Source organism: Dromaius novaehollandiae, chromosome 11 (genome assembly GCF_036370855.1).
Source record: "Dromaius novaehollandiae isolate bDroNov1 chromosome 11, bDroNov1.hap1, whole genome shotgun sequence".
NCBI classification, from domain to species: Eukaryota; Metazoa; Chordata; class Aves; order Casuariiformes; family Dromaiidae; genus Dromaius; species Dromaius novaehollandiae.
In genome coordinates this window covers 14,763,179-14,780,490 of record NC_088108.1, presented here as the reverse complement: position 1 = coordinate 14,780,490, position 17,312 = coordinate 14,763,179, and the positions used below count along the sequence as shown (strand labels likewise).

The 17,312-nt window shown below is 52.8% G+C and overlaps 1 long non-coding RNA gene across 1 annotated transcript; it reads left to right on the top strand.

The window, feature by feature from the left end:
* Positions 1-5,717: 5,717 nt before the first annotated feature.
* LOC135329553 (uncharacterized) lies at positions 5,718-12,958 on the top strand. Its single transcript, XR_010391050.1, has 2 exons — positions 5,718-6,671; positions 8,026-12,958. It is a non-coding gene; the product is annotated as an uncharacterized LOC135329553 (long non-coding RNA).
* Positions 12,959-17,312: the final 4,354 nt, after the last annotated feature.

Sequence of the window (17,312 nt, the reverse complement as noted above, 5' to 3'; positions counted from 1 at the left end):
AAGTGCTTACCTGAAGCCCACAGGTACTCTCAAGGCTTCCCAGAAAGCTCCCAGGCCGGCATTTTAACCCTTTCCCTGGCAAATGGAACAGAGCACAAGTTCCCTCCTAGGGAGCGCGCTTCCTTTCAAAAGGACAACTAAAAATCCTTTACCATACCTCTCGGTACGATTCCTAGGTCTCCAGAGGACGATGCCGAGGCATCCGCTTGCCACTACCGCTGCCACTGCGGAGAGGTGAGTTCTGTCCTGCCTCCAGGACAAAAAGCTCCATCCGAGCAAGTCCCTTCAAACCTTCCCCTCTTCAAACTCGCACCAATGCAAAGCTCATCTGCTAATGTGTTATTTCCAGCTTCACAGCAGCCTGCAGTGTACCTGCTCCAGGTGTGCTTCTCCGAGTGCAGCAAGCCTAGAGCTCTGCAACATCTGGGGCAATGAAGACGACAATCCGTATGGCGGCCTTCTCCCATCCCTGCCTCCTACACCGGGCATGGGAGAGTTCAGCAGAAGCTCTTCCAGTGACAGGTAATCGCCACCACAAAAGCAGAAGACACCTTGCTCAGGCTACGCTGCGCCCCTTTCAAGGGCGGGCTTGCTTTGGGGCCTCTGGGGGCAGCTTAAGGGCGTATTCTCCTGCTCCCTTTCCCTTGGGGCTGGCCAGTGTGCCCTTCAGAGAGCTACTGCACACAACCCCGGCTTCCATTTCAGTGCCACCACGCAGGAGGAGAACACCGCAGACGCAGGCGCGCCTGGCACGGGCAGGCTCGAAGCACCAACCGGCGACAAGGCCTGAATGGGTGGCATCTCGGGCTGGGCACCGACACCAGGCCACGGCACCGTCCCTCCGCCCAGCCTGCCCGCACCGTGCTCCTCCGTCTCGGGCCGGTGCCATCATCGCGCCCGGCCACCTGCACGAGGAGGCCCCTGGGCAATAAAGACGGAGAGGAGGCAGAGCTCACGCAGCGCCAGAGTGGTGTTTCCTTAGAGCAGCTCGTGGGGGCCGGGGGTGGGGGGGATCTCTCCCACCCACAGGCCTTGGGGCACAGAGCTCCTCCACTCGCACGCGCTCCAGTGCCAACATGGCCGGGCCCGAGGGCTTTGGCCAGGAGCGCTCCTGGGCGAGCGGCAGCGCGGGGGACGCCGGCTACGAGAGCCCCTCACAGCCCCGCAGGCCGGCAGCCCCGCGCTCGCTCCCCGCGCTTTCACGCTGGCTCCCGGGCACGCCGCACTCGTGCCCACCCACCAGGGCCGGGAAGCGCTGCCACCCTGCCGGCGGCTCGCGGCCTGTCTGCGCTCCGCGGCTGTGCCGGTGGCACTCTTGAATGGGTTAAATCCCACTAACTAGGATTTCTAAATCCAAGTAATGGGGCTTTCCAATGCGGGGCTGCAGAGTGTCCCGGTGGCCAGGCCTCGGCAGCAGCCGTGCGGGCACAGCCGGAGCCCGGCTGCGGCGCCGGGGCTGGAGGCGGCGGGCGCTCTGTCCCGCTGCCCCGTGCAGCAAAGCCCCCTCCCCGCCACAGCCACTGCCTGCGCCCCAGCGGTGCTCGGGCAGCCTGCTGCCCTCCTCTGCTGCTCCGCGCGCCCTGACAGGCGCAAGCGGTGGCAACTGCTGCAAAGCCCCTTTCCCGCACAGCTGTGACCTGATTCAGCTCCCAGCAAATCCAGACTCGAAGCCTACCAGCTCCTGCACAACTGTGATGCGCCAACAGGGGAGCAGCTGAGATTCTGTCAGATTCCTGGGTTAGCGCGCTGAACTTCAGAGATCATCATTTGGCAGGTATAAGAAGTTACATATGACAACACTAAACAATTAACACCAAACCATCTACAAGTATAACAAAGCTGAAAAGTATAGTAAAGCTAGAAATACAATAGAACTGAAAATAGAATACACATATTAGAGCTCCCTGGTTAAGCCACGGATGCTCAGTACAGTGACTTTTCTCGGATGCGCGGTACAGTGACCATTCTCACCCTTTCCTTGTACTTACGGGCCACCCCTCCGGTACAGTTTTCCCCAGACTCTTCTCACCACGCTCGGGCTGTGCCGGGATGATTCAGGTTCTCCCTGGCGGTCGCCATCAGTGGCGTCCCCGCTGATCGGTGGGTTGTCTGGTCTGCAGGCCAACTGAGGGCGAGTCTGAGTCCACACAGAGGTAGGTAGCTTACTCTCTTTTATCCTTCCCGGGCTTAGTTCCTTGCCCATTCGAACAGTGCCAGACCACAGTCACACAGCAGAACCGACGGCCTCAGCCAATAACAGTGTGGTCAAGAGGCTGGGCAACAGATAACAGTACGCATGTTCAACACCCAACAGTATGCGTACTCAACAGATAACCCAGTTCCACGCTACCCAGAGGCTTACAGGGCGAGTCCGCAGTGTCACTTCTCCTTTGCTGACTAGGTTTGCTCAGCACTCAGGGGTCGCTGGAGGGCTACAGCAACCCCACAGTGTGGTGACTCCGGCCGTGGTGCACCGGGGTTCCTTAACTCTTGGGGAGCACCCCAGCGCAAACCCCTCTTCCATGGGCCGCGCCATCCTGAGTCCCACAGTTGCCTGTGTGTCATCATTCCCAAATACTGCCAGATGGCAGTATAGCTGCATACATACATACGTACTTTTTCATCTAGACGCGCACAGACCCACCTGATTCTTCTCTCTTAAACTACGACTATGTACACACCTTATTACTAAGAAAGCCGATGAGGCTGGAAGCCAACACTGGAAATGGTGAATTACGACAAGAGATTTTGGCATCATCGGATAGGCATATGGCAGCAATCATTTCCTTGCACAGAGGAAATCTTCATAGAAAGCCATAGTAGTAGAGTCTTACATACTCAAGTATCAGTCTCTAGATGCACTTGCATGGTTAGATGGATAGGATTTAGAAGGCAAGGTTGCGAAACCTGAACTGAGACAAACTGAAAAGTGGACAAATAAAGAAATACACCTGACACTAAATATTTAGTAACAGTTTTGAAGGTGCTCTGAAACTGGATGTCTTGGGGAAAGAAAAATCCGACCTGTGATGAGCTGTGTTGCTGCACTTCCGCCTGGTGGCAAAGAATTCACAATACAGAATTGAAAAAAACATTGCCTGAAAAATGTCCTCACACTCTTGGTATGTTAGAATGAGCAACTATTTTCAATTAAATGAAATATTTAATATTTAAACTCAGGAATGAGATGTTTGGAAATCAGGACATTGAGATTAGACTGAACAGTTCTCTTACAGCAAGAGGATGTTTTCCTGAAGCTCGCATGGGAGTTTCTGTCATTTGAATGACCCTTTGGACAGATGTTTAGCTGTCAAGGTGATGTCGTGAAACAATTTGCAGACTGGGTTTTGATTATTGTTTGTCGGCGTCGAATCTGAAAGAGCCTGCCTATCGTTCAAAGCTCCGTTTTATTCAACTTTTGGCCTTTCTTCTGAGGGCTTTTTCTGGGCTAGTGACATTGGACGTTGCAGTCTTCCTGCCTTGATTAATTCAGCCCTGCTGGCCACGTCTATTGGGGAGACCTGTGTGCAACGTTTTCTCTCTTGTATAGTTTACTTTGGGGAAGAAAATGCTGCTGTAGAAATAGTGTCAAAATGATCCTAGTATAGCTGTGCCCTCGGGGTTGATTTGATGTTTCTCTGCACAAAACCCAGTACTTTAAAACAACTGAATCAGTTCTACTTAAACTTTTTCTTTTTTTTCTTTGTTTTTTTTTTTTTTTAGTTAGGTGTTGTATAGAAGTAATAACTGAATAGAATTTTTGGAACAATATCTGAAGAGTTTCAATACTTAGTTTTTTGCTAAGCCGCTGGAGAACAAGCATGTGTATGTGTTAGGTAAACAAAACTTTCTGGATCTACTCAAACCTGAAGGAAACCATTGCCAGAAATTAAAATGAGGTATCCAGGGACTTGCAATGTGATACCGAGCCTTTCAGCTCTTCTATTCTTTCCTGTCTGACAACTGTTTCTACAGTAAGCGTCTGTAAAAGAAATGACATAAAGAAGAAGGGATAAGGGATAATATTGTACTTCAGTGATCAATTATCTCTACAGTTCTTCAGTGTCTGACATGCAGAATTAGCACACTCAGTTGCCTCTGGATATTTTAGTCTCTACTCAGAAGTTAAGCAGCAACTTTTTCCTTCATATGAAGTCCTTTGTATCTAGTTGTAATTGCCTTCATCTCTGGCAGACTTCAGGGAAAAGTAGGGGGAAGTCTGAAGTATCTAACACTCTTTCAACTGCATGTTCTCATTTCCTTTAGGCTGAGAAAATAAATCTTCCTCCCATTCCATGCTCACAATCTCGCCTCCTATTCCTGGGGCATCTTCCTTACTTTCTCCCTCAGGAGCTTCTTACCCTACAAATACCTTCTAGCTGTTTCAGTCAGTCCAAAGCTGCATAAGGCTTTCTTTACTCACCCTGGGAAAAGCCAAATTTGCTTCTTAGTTAACAAGGTGAGACTGTGGTACAACATGTAGAAGCAGCAGCATTTCTTGTGGAAGACTCACCCCGTCGTCGTCGTCGTCATCTTCTTCTTGAGCATCACTAAGTAGCTTGGCAAGGGACTGCAGAGAAGAGACTGAGGAAATACTATCTATATCCATATCCATAGCTTACCTGCGCAGAAAAAACAAGTGACAGATGAAGAAAGAACACCACCTTTTCTATACTGTCCTTCCTCAAATGCAAACAATTTTCCTGCTGTGCTCTAGAAGGATAAACTTTGCCCAAAAACTTACATGAGATGCCAACGTGTACAGTGGAATATAATCAATGTTCCCCTGTCCGTAACCAAGTTATTGACTCTTTTGCTCCACAAGCACTTGTTGTGGAGCCTGCTCAAGTCTAACAGTGCTTATTAGCTCTGGCACAGCTCCATCCAAACATGGATTTTCTGCTCCTGTGGCCAGGTTGAGGGCAGCAGAATTTCTTGTTGCAGGTTTCGATTTGGCATTCTGGACTATATTTGTCTCCCTGAGGAGCCAGGCAGGGGTCTCCACGCCAGGTTCTCTGGCCTCCTTGTTCCAGGGAGGCTTAGGAGAGGCCCAGCTCTAGGTCCAAGCTGTCTTGGGCCTTTGCACAGTGCCCCAGGCAAGTCGGTACGCCCTCCAACAACCTAAAGCACAGGGAAGTGAGGTGCAGAGAGATCTAAGCTGCCCCCATGGAAAACAGCTTTGCTTTGTAACCAGTAGTACTGTATTATCTAGCATTGTCTTCCTCCTTTAGCCCAGGTTCTCGCTATCCAGGAACGGAGATTGGACTTAGCAATTAACTCAGTGAATTTACATATAACCATATAGTCCCATTCATGTAGCATCTTAACGTCTTTAAAGCACAGCTTCACTCATCCCGACCAGACAGCTCTGAGAGTGGGCAATTTAACCATCCCCGTCATACAGAGCGCTGAAACCACCAAATAACCTGCTGCAAAACACAAAACCCAACGACGGGCCTAGAGGGGGAAGCCGGGGGCGGGAGAGAAAGGGAGGAGGGGCGAGGGAAGGACAGCTCTCCCCGGCCACCGCAGGGAGCTGCCAGCAGCTCCGGGTCGAACACCTCCCCTGCAGCAGCGGTCCCGCAGCAGCATGTGCCCGGTGCAGCCTCCCGCCTCCACGGAACGTTCTGGAAGCGCCACGGCCTGCACCGCTCTGCGTCGACAGAAGCCCGCGGTGCCCCGGCCGCTTCCAGCCGCACACCGCCCCGGAGACACCGCCCCGGAGACCCCGCCCCAGGCCCCGGCCTCCCGCGGCCGCCCGGCCCACGCCACGCCACGCCACGCCACGCCACGCAGCGAGCAGCCGCCTCAGCGGGCGCCAGGGCGCCCCGGCCCCGGCCCCGGCCCCGGCCCCGGCCCCGGCCCCGGCCCCGGCCGTACCGCCGCCTGCAACCGTCACCCGGCACCGGCCGCGTCCTCCGTTGCCACAGTAACGAGGAGCCCGCCGCTCCGCCTCGCCCCGTGAGCCAATGCGGCGTGGTGTCCGATGAGCGGCGGCAGGGAGAGCCAATAGTTTTTCGGAGCGGTGAGAGCCCGGCCGGCGCCTGGGCGGCGGGGCGAGGGGCGGGCGCAGAGCAGTTGCGTCACTGTCTACCGGCCGGAAGCAACGTAAAAAGCGTCCTCAGCGGGCGCGCGCGCCGTGCAGGGAGCGGGAGCTGGCGGCGGGGAGGGGCTGTCGCCGTCGCCGTCGGTCCGGTAGGTGCTCGGGGCCGCCGCCCCGGCCCCGTCGCCCTGCCCTGCCCTGCCCTCGGCCGGTGCCGCAGCCCCGGTGGGCGGCGAGCCGCGCCCCCGCACGTCGCTTCAGCCGCGGGCCGGGGCCGTGGGGCGCCCCCCCGCCCCCGAGGGCTGACGGCGGCGCGCCCCTTCTCTCGCAGGCCGCCGGCAGCCATGAACCAGTTCAGCTTCGGGTCGGGCGCGGCGGGAGGCGGCTTCACCTTCGGCGTGCCGAAGACGGCCGCCGCCACCACGGCCGCGACGGGCTTCTCCTTCTCCACCTCCGCCGCCTCGGGAGGCTTCAGCTTCGGCACGGCGGCGCAGACGCCCGCCAGCAGCCAGCCGGCCGGGCTCTTCTCCCTCAGCACGCCGGCCAGCACCGCGCAGCCCGCCGGCTTCAGCTTCGGCACGCAGCCCGCCGCCACGGCGGCGCCGGCCGGGGCCGTGTTCTCGCTGGGGTGAGTCCCGCGGCCCAGCGCCCGCCGCCGCGGGGGGGCGGGGGGGGAGGTGGCGGCGCTGCCGAGCGGCCTGCTGCTTTGGAGGCGCCTGGGAAAGTACCTCAGAACAGAGCGAGGCCGCTGCTGTTGCGGGGTGAGCCTGTGCTGCAGTGCAGCACATCCGTAGGTGTTTACTGGGGCCTGTTCTTTCTCTCCATTCACTTTTCCACGGGCTATCAAGACCAGTCAATCCTGTGACTTATTCCACTGCTGAAAGTTGTATGTTTATGCTGCTGCTTTGGAGACATGAGTCCATGCTGGTTAAGAAAAAGGAGAATTTGAGCTTTTGCATGGTGCGCCTGTTCTGTTGTGATTAAAACTTGGGGTGCTCAGAATCTGTCCTTTCCCAAGCAGGACTTCAGTCCTTTTAAGACACTGTAAACCCTGGAATGGGAATTGGTAGAATCATTTGTCTTTCCAGATAGTCCCACTTCTGAAGTGGAAAAATGTGATGAAACAGCCCAGGGAAATCCTGCTTGCTCTGCTTTTGCCCGAGCAGTGCTCCTCAGGTCATGTTAGTAAGGTAGAATGAAGGTTACCAAGAACCAGCATCTTATTGATAGCAATGGAAAAGAGGTGTTAGGCAGGTGCGAGCTGTAGTTTTACTTTGTCATCTGCCTTGTGGCTGGGAAAGGGGAGAGACTGGAGCTGGTAAGTAATTGAGGTTATTGGCATTTTTGCTTTTCAGTTTTACTTTACAGAATAGTGCCATTTCTGAGGGTCCCTGGGGCAGTTATACTAGTGGAAAATCATACGAAAGAATGGCTTCACTTTTTCAAAAAATACACTCTTTCCTTCTTAGCTTATGTTCTTTCCTTCTTTCTTCCAAATATGCAGCTGCTGCTCAGGAAGGCCTTTTGTCATCATCGTACTGTTTTTGTTTGTTAAATTTAAAATAACTTTTCCACCCGAGAACGGTGGAAAGGGAGTTGGATGGAGGCTAGCAGTGGGAAGGCAGCTGGAAGAAAGTCTTGTGTTAGTTTGAAGCAGAGGAGGTGACAAGGATGTGTAAGGTCTGAGAGAAGAAACTTATTCTGAAACATTCATGGTGATGTAAATACCTTGGTGGGAGGAGGTAATTAAGGAGGAGTCAGTAAAAGTGGACTTGGTGGAGTCTGTATGACAGGAATTGTAGTGCGATCTGTGTCAAAACTGGGCTGCAGTTAGCTTGAAGTAGGAACCTGAAGTGCACATCTCTGAAATTAAGATGTTCTCTGCTGTCAGTAAATACTTTGTAAGAAAGCTGATTCTTAGTAGTTCACTGGATATATGTCTCAGATTACCTTACTTTTTTTTTTTTTTTTTTTTTTCCTAGGGGAAAGGCACCCAAATTAAACTTGGGAGGCAGTAGCACAACTCAAGCTGCAGGTATCACAGGAGGCTTTGGGTTCGGCGGCTCTGTACCGGCTAGTGCGCCCTCAAGGCAAGCAGCAGCCCCCTCTGGCTTTGTTTTTGGCTCTGCTGGTACCACCGCCACTACCACTCGGTCTGGGACAACTGGAGGGTTTACTTTTTCCAGTGGTAGTGCAACCCAGGCAGCAACACCCAGCTTCAGTATCAGCACCGTAAGCAGTGCGGCCCCGCAAGCAGCGCCCGCGGGGTTGACCTTTGGAGCAGCGCCTGCTGCCGCTGCCACCGCTGCTGCCACCCTAGGAGCAACAAACAACACAGCCAGCAACTGCCTTCAGCCTTGGGGGACAGTGCTCAGGTGAGTGCCTGGGCTGGGAATGTGGGCTGTAATTGGGAAGCCTGCCGACATGGAGGGCACCTGGGGGTGGTGTGTGAAGTTCTGAAGCCTCCTTCAGCTTTTGCTGGTGTGAAGTGAAACTCGTGGTCGTAATACATGCTTTCTTTTTTTCCCTATTTATCCAGGGTCTCTAGTTACAGACGCAAAAGTGCACCCATTAGGGCCCAAGCGGATATGCATGTATCCGTTTGTTTCTTAACATTACAGCAATTGGCAGAACTTGTATGTGTGTCTGAATTAGTGAGTTTGCCACCTGGCTAGGTCAGTCTGAAGCAAAGCATCTGTTTATGTGGGGAAGTTTCTCAGAACAGCATCTCTTGGCTTAGCTGTTTCTTGTGATATTTGAGCTTAATGCTGAGATGAAGTAGCCTGTAGTCTTGCCTCCTTACATTCTGAATGGCCAGTCTTTATTTTGTGACTGTGTATGTGTGAATTTGAAACCGGAGGTGATAAAGGAAGACAAGTACAGTGTAAAATGGCCCAGAAGGCAAGTGACTGCCGAGATAACAGTGGGATGCTCTCGTGTTTGAATGTGCCTTGCAGGATTTTGAATGGCTTTGCTGTCAGTACTTTTTGGGCTGGTGGGGGTGGGGGTCTTCATCATTAGGGATGGGGATTCCTAAGCTGAGTGGTGTTTGAGAAGTATTACTGAAGGGGTTTGGAGGCTGAGGCTGAAATAATTCTGCCACTGAAGAGAAGTGTCAGAGTTGCATTTGAAGTGCTTGGAGAGTGTCTTTGGTGGATTTGGGGTGGGGGTATAGAGGCAGGGATGGGAGTGGTGAGGAAGGGGAGTGCCCTGCCCAGGATGCTGAACTGTTGCTGAACCCAGGCAACAAACCTGTTTCACTTTAACAGTGAAACTTGCGGGCCTGTTTGAGACAAGGACTATATTCCGTAAGCAGGGTGTAGCCTACTCACTGTTTTATCCAAGGTGGTTTTGTTGACTGTGACGCGCCAATAGAGGGGCGTCGGAGATTCTTTCAGATTCGGGTTAGTTGCACTGAACTCAAGAGATCATCATTTGTCAAGTGTAAGAATTTACTAGAGCTAAGCAGTTACACACATACGACGGACACTGGACAACACTGAACAACTTACACCAGACCATCTACAAGTCTAACAAAGCTAAAAAGTAAAGAACTGAAAACAGAATGCACATATCAGAGCTCTGTGGTTAAGCCACAGATGCACGGTACAGTGACCGTTCTCAGCCTTTCCTTGTCCTTATGGACCACCTCTCCAGTACGGTTTTCCCCAGATTGTTCTCAGCGTGCTCAAGCTATGCTGGGATGATTCAGGTTCTCCCTGGCAGTTGCCATCGGGGTGTCCCTGCTGATGGGTGGGTTGCTGGGTGTGCAGGCCAAGTGAGGGTGAGACTGAGTCCACACAGAGGTATGTGGCTTTCTTCTGTCCTTCAGAGGCTTAGGGTTTTTCATCCAATCAAACAGTGCCAGACCACGGTTACACAACAGAAGCGATGGCCTCAGCCGGTAACAGGATGGATACCAACAGGGTGGTCAACAGACAACCCAGTTCCACGCTACCCAGAGGCTTACAGGGCGAGTCTGCAGTGTCACTTCTCCTTTGCTGACTAGGTTTGCTCAGCACTCAGGGGTCACTGGAGGTCCTCCCCAACGATATGCAAAACTTTAGTGCGGTTGGCTATCTGATATACATCAGTAGTAATCTGATGGAAATGGTTAACATAAAAACAGCAACTGTCATTAGTTAAGGCACACACTGCTCCTTGAGAGGCTAGCAAACAGTCAAGTGTGAAATGATTCTGTACAGTAATTTGGCCAATATTGTGTATGTCTTCATTTAAAAGCGTTAAGGCATCGATGGGTGTGTTTTCTATCACTTCTGTGGTTACAGATTCACTATTGTTTTTTCCAGGTCAACTGCCCTCGCTGGGTAACTGCTTCCATGGCTTGTATATCAGCATTATGGGGCCACAGCCCACACGCTATTTCCAACTGGAGTGCAAGGATTATACTAAGGTAGCAATACCAGGGAGCACGGCACCCCGAAAATGAATTTTGGAATGTGGCTTTTGCTGCCTTGCCGGGGCAGTGTGTCAGCCCGAGAGCAAGGGGTGGGGGGGGGGGTCACAGCCGCCTTCCTTTCTTCGGGGAAAGGAAAGCCCCTGCCTGTCGTGGGGTCTAAAGCAGACGTACCCATTTAAACACTCCCTTAACGTGCCTAGTGTTTTCCTGTGGCTACTGTTTTACTGTGGGGAAATGCACGGAGCCAGACAGTCTCCCAGCCTGCTCCTGCGCATCCTCCCTAGCTTTCGTCAGGCCCTGCAGAGGCTCGTCTGCACAGCCTGCCCGGCTCCGTGAAAGACCGCCTCCCCGCCAAACGGCGCTCAGGAGAAGCACGGCCTACAACAAACAGCCGGTGGCACTGAGGTCACGCCTGTGCAGGGTGACTGGGAAGGAGCTGGCAGGCCGCGCGCACGCTCAGCGGCCCATTGTGAGGAGCTCCTGACACCTTCACAAGGTCTGCACGCCCGCCGGCGATGTCACAGCACCGCCAGGGCAACCCAGGGCCCCGTTGCCGGGCAGGCCTCATTTGCGCACACAGCTTTGGGAGTACCAGCAGACATGGCTGGCTGCTCTGCCTTGGTGTGCCTTCTCCTGTGTACTCTTCTTGTACACGGGGTCCCCATACCTGGGGAAAGAGAGGCTTCGGTGCTGTCTGAAGGTACGTACTCCGACGCAAGACCTCCTCTCCCCCACTAACATTGTCTAAGGGTGAATCTCCAGGGGCAAGGCAGCGCTCCCACGGGCCCCTACCAGCACCTGGGGGCACAGGCAGAATAGGGGGCTCCCTTCCAAAGCTGAGAACACTTGAGGAGGAGCTCTTCTGCAGAGACGCGGCTTTCCACAGCCTTCTGCGCCGCCCTCCTGCGCTGCCCGCCCTGGGCACACACAAGCATCTGCCGAGCCTCGGCCCAGCACAAGAGCGGGTCTCGCTCGTGACAGCAGGCTCCTGCTTCCCTTTCTCCCAGCGCAGGAAGGAGGGAGAGAGGAGGAGCAAAACGCACCAAAAGGAGCAGGGGGGAGAAGAGAAGAATGGGGCGTTTTCTCAATGCACGGCACCAAACTAGGATACCACATGGCATCCCGCACGTGCTGGGATGCCACGTCCCCACGGCTGTGATGCGTGTGCCGCTGCGCTTGGGCTCTTCACGCTTCAGCCCTCCCCTTCCTACCTTTCACCTACCACAGCATGCACGTTTATATTAAACGCTGATCTCTGGCCACTGTTTTGCAGTACTCTCCCCCAAGGGTTCTGCAGAGGCTGACCCCAGCCCTCCAAAACGCAGAACTGTTGTCGTCATCGTCGCCAACACTTTGACGCTCGTCATCTTGACGTTGTTCTTTGCGTTCTGCGTTTGGCTCTACTACCGACTCAAGACCAGGAAAGAAAGGTAATGTTTGAAATTCACACCCCTTGCAAAGTGATACACCTTGCACAGCAGCTTCCAATGTGGGCATGGCAACAAGAACAGCACACCTGCAAGGCAGCCATTACACAGCTGCACAAAGTGCTTACCTGAAGCCCACAGGTACTCTCAAGGCTTCCCAGAAAGCTCCCAGGCCGGCATTTTAACCCTTTCCCTGGCAAATGGAACAGAGCACAAGTTCCCTCCTAGGGAGCGCGCTTCCTTTCAAAAGGACAACTAAAAATCCTTTACCATACCTCTCGGTACGATTCCTAGGTCTCCAGAGGACGATGCCGAGGCATCCGCTTGCCACTACCGCTGCCACTGCGGAGAGGTGAGTTCTGTCCTGCCTCCAGGACAAAAAGCTCCATCCGAGCAAGTCCCTTCAAACCTTCCCCTCTTCAAACTCGCACCAACACAAAGCTCATCTGCTAATGTGTTATTTCCAGCTTCACAGCAGCCTGCAGTGTACCTGCTCCAGGTGTGCTTCTCCGAGCGCAGCAAGCCTAGAGCTCTGCAACATCTGGGGCAATGAAGACGACAATCCGTATGGCGGCCTTCTCCCATCCCTGCCTCCTACACCGGGCATGGGAGAGTTCAGCAGAAGCTCTTCCAGTGACAGGTAATCGCCACCACAAAAGCAGAAGACACCTTGCTCAGGCTACGCTGCGCCCCTTTCAAGGGCGGGCTTGCTTTGGGGCCTCTGGGGGCAGCTTAAGGGCGTATTCTCCTGCTCCCTTTCCCTTGGGGCTGGCCAGTGTGCCCTTCAGAGAGCTACTGCACACAACCCCGGCTTCCATTTCAGTGCCACCACGCAGGAGGAGAACACCGCAGACGCAGGCGCGCCTGGCACGGGCAGGCTCGAAGCACCAACCGGCGACAAGGCCTGAACGGGTGGCATCTCGGGCTGGGCACCGACACCAGGCCACGGCACCGTCCCTCCGCCCAGCCTGCCCGCACCGTGCTCCTCCGTCTCGGGCCGGTGCCATCATCGCGCCCGGCCACCTGCACGAGGAGGCCCCTGGGCAATAAAGACGGAGAGGAGGCAGAGCTCACGCAGCGCCAGAGTGGTGTTTCCTTAGAGCAGCTCGCGGGGGCCGGGGGTGGGGGGGATCTCTCCCACCCACAGGCCTTGGGGCACAGAGCTCCTCCACTCGCACGCGCTCCAGTGCCAACATGGCCGGGCCCGAGGGCTTTGGCCAGGAGCGCTCCTGGGCGAGCGGCAGCGCGGGGGACGCCGGCTACGAGAGCCCCTCACAGCCCCGCAGGCCGGCAGCCCCGCGCTCGCTCCCCGCGCTTTCACGCTGGCTCCCGGGCACGCCGCACTCGTGCCCACCCACCAGGGCCGGGAAGCGCTGCCACCCTGCCGGCGGCTCGCGGCCTGTCTGCGCTCCGCGGCTGTGCCGGTGGCACTCTTGAATGGGTTAAATCCCACTAACTAGGATTTCTAAATCCAAGTAATGGGGCTTTCCAATGCGGGGCTGCAGAGTGTCCCGGTGGCCAGGCCTCGGGGCCTCGGCAGCAGCCGTGCGGGCACAGCCGGAGCCCGGCTGCGGCGCCGGGGCTGGAGGCGGCGGGCGCTCTGTCCCGCTGCCCCGTGCAGCAAAGCCCCCTCCCCGCCACAGCCACTGCCTGCGCCCCAGCGGTGCTCGGGCAGCCTGCTGCCCTCCTCTGCTGCTCCGCGCGCCCTGACAGGCGCAAGTGGTGGCAACTGCTGCAAAGCCCCTTTCCCGCACAGCTGTGACCTGATTCAGCTCCCAGCAAATCCAGACTCGAAGCCTACCAGCTCCTGCACAACTGTGATGCGCCAACAGGGGAGCAGCTGAGATTCTGTCAGATTCCTGGGTTAGCGCGCTGAACTTCAGAGATCATCATTTGGCAGGTATAAGAAGTTACATATGACAACACTAAACAATTAACACCAAACCATCTACAAGTATAACAAAGCTGAAAAGTATAGTAAAGCTAGAAATACAATAGAACTGAAAATAGAATACACATATTAGAGCTCCCTGGTTAAGCCACGGATGCTCAGTACAGTGACTTTTCTCGGATGCGCGGTACAGTGACCATTCTCACCCTTTCCTTGTACTTACGGGCCACCCCTCCGGTACAGTTTTCCCCAGACTCTTCTCACCACGCTCGGGCTGTGCCGGGATGATTCAGGTTCTCCCTGGCGGTCGCCATCAGTGGCGTCCCCGCTGATCGGTGGGTTGTCTGGTCTGCAGGCCAACTGAGGGCGAGTCTGAGTCCACACAGAGGTAGGTAGCTTACTCTCTTTTATCCTTCCCGGGCTTAGTTCCTTGCCCATTCGAACAGTGCCAGACCACAGTCACACAGCAGAACCGACGGCCTCAGCCAATAACAGTGTGGTCAAGAGGCTGGGCAACAGATAACAGTACGCATGTTCAACACCCAACAGTATGCGTACTCAACAGATAACCCAGTTCCACGCTACCCAGAGGCTTACAGGGCGAGTCCGCAGTGTCACTTCTCCTTTGCTGACTAGGTTTGCTCAGCACTCAGGGGTCGCTGGAGGGCTACAGCAACCCCACAGTGTGGTGACTCCGGCCGTGGTGCACCGGGGTTCCTTAACTCTTGGGGAGCACCCCAGCGCAAACCCCTCTTCCATGGGCCGCGCCATCCTGAGTCCCACAGTTGCCTGTGTGTCATCATTCCCAAATACTGCCAGATGGCAGTATAGCTGCATACATACATACGTACTTTTTCATCTAGACACGCACAGACCCACCTGATTCTTCTCTCTTAAACTACGACTATGTACACACCTTATTACTAAGAAAGCCGATGAGGCTGGAAGCCAACACTGGAAATGGTGAATTACGACAAGAGATTTTGGCATCATCGGATAGGCATATGGCAGCAATCATTTCCTTGCACAGAGGAAATCTTCATAGAAAGCCATAGTAGTAGAGTCTTACATACTCAAGTATCAGTCTCTAGATGCACTTGCATGGTTAGATGGATAGGATTTAGAAGGCAAGGTTGCGAAACCTGAACTGAGACAAACTGAAAAGTGGACAAATAAAGAAATACACCTGACACTAAATATTTAGTAACAGTTTTGAAGGTGCTCTGAAACTGGATGTCTTGGGGAAAGAAAAATCCGACCTGTGATGAGCTATGTTGCTGCACTTCCGCCTGGTGGCAAAGAATTCACAATACAGAATTGAAAAAAACATTGCCTGAAAAATGTCCTCACACTCTTGGTATGTTAGAATGAGCAACTATTTTCAATTAAATGAAATATTTAATATTTAAACTCAGGAATGAGATGTTTGGAAATCAGGACATTGAGATTAGACTGAACAGTTCTCTTACAGCAAGAGGATGTTTTCCTGAAGCTCGCATGGGAGTTTCTGTCATTTGAATGACCCTTTGGACAGATGTTTAGCTGTCAAGGTGATGTCGTGAAACAATTTGCAGACTGGGTTTTGATTATTGTTTGTCGGCGTCGAATCTGAAAGAGCCTGCCTATCGTTCAAAGCTCCGTTTTATTCAACTTTTGGCCTTTCTTCTGAGGGCTTTTTCTGGGCTAGTGACATTGGACGTTGCAGTCTTCCTGCCTTGATTAATTCAGCCCTGCTGGCCACGTCTATTGGGGAGACCTGTGTGCAACGTTTTCTCTCTTGTATAGTTTACTTTGGGGAAGAAAATGCTGCTGTAGAAATAGTGTCAAAATGATCCTAGTATAGCTGTGCCCTCGGGGTTGATTTGATGTTTCTCTGCACAAAACCCAGTACTTTAAAACAACTGAATCAGTTCTACTTAAACTTTTTCTTTTTTTTCTTTTTCTTTTTTTTTTTTTTTTTAGTTAGGTGTTGTATAGAAGTAATAACTGAATAGAATTTTTGGAACAATATCTGAAGAGTTTCAATACTTAGTTTTTTGCTAAGCCGCTGGAGAACAAGCATGTGTATGTGTTAGGTAAACAAAACTTTCTGGATCTACTCAAACCTGAAGGAAACCATTGCCAGAAATTAAAATGAGGTATCCAGGGACTTGCAATGTGATACCGAGCCTTTCAGCTCTTCTATTCTTTCCTGTCTGACAACTGTTTCTACAGTAAGCGTCTGTAAAAGAAATGACATAAAGAAGAAGGGATAAGGGATAATATTGTACTTCAGTGATCAATTATCTCTACAGTTCTTCAGTGTCTGACATGCAGAATTAGCACAGCAGCAACTTTTTCCTTCATATGAAGTCCTTTGTATCTAGTTGTAATTGCCTTCATCTCTGGCAGACTTCAGGGAAAAGTAGGGGGAAGTCTGAAGTATCTAACACTCTTTCAACTGCATGTTCTCATTTCCTTTAGGCTGAGAAAATAAATCTTCCTCCCATTCCATGCTCACAATCTCGCCTCCTATTCCTGGGGCATCTTCCTTACTTTCTCCCTCAGGAGCTTCTTACCCTACAAATACCTTCTAGCTGTTTCAGTCAGTCCAAAGCTGCATAAGGCTTTCTTTACTCACCCTGGGAAAAGCCAAATTTGCTTCTTAGTTAACAAGGTGAGACTGTGGTACAACATGTAGAAGCAGCAGCATTTCTTGTGGAAGACTCACCCCGTCGTCGTCGTCGTCGTCGTCATCTTCTTCTTGAGCATCACTGAGTAGCTTGGCAAGGGACTGCAGAGAAGAGACTGAGGAAATACTATCTATATCCATATCCATAGCTTACCTGCGCAGAAAAAACAAGTGACAGATGAAGAAAGAACACCACCTTTTCTATACTGTCCTTCCTCAAATGCAAACAATTTTCCTGCTGTGCTCTAGAAGGATAAACTTTGCCCAAAAACTTACATGAGATGCCAACGTGTACAGTGGAATATAATCAATGTTCCCCTGTCCGTAACCAAGTTATTGACTCTTTTGCTCCACAAGCACTTGTTGTGGAGCCTGCTCAAGTCTAACAGTGCTTATTAGCTCTGGCACAGCTCCATCCAAACATGGATTTTCTGCTCCTGTGGCCAGGTTGAGGGCAGCAGAATTTCTTGTTGCAGGTTTCGATTTGGCATTCTGGACTATATTTGTCTCCCTGAGGAGCCAGGCAGGGGTCTCCACGCCAGGTTCTCTGGCCTCCTTGTTCCAGGGAGGCTTAGGAGAGGCCCAGCTCTAGGTCCAAGCTGTCTTGGGCCTTTGCACAGTGCCCCAGGCAAGTCGGTACGCCCTCCAACAACCTAAAGCACAGGGAAGTGAGGTGCAGAGAGATCTAAGCTGCCCCCATGGAAAACAGCTTTGCTTTGTAACCAGTAGTACTGTATTATCTAGCATTGTCTTCCTCCTTTAGCCCAGGTTCTCGCTATCCAGGAACGGAGATTGGACTTAGCAATTAACTCAGTGAATTTACATATAACCATATAGTCCCATTCATGTAGCATCTTAAC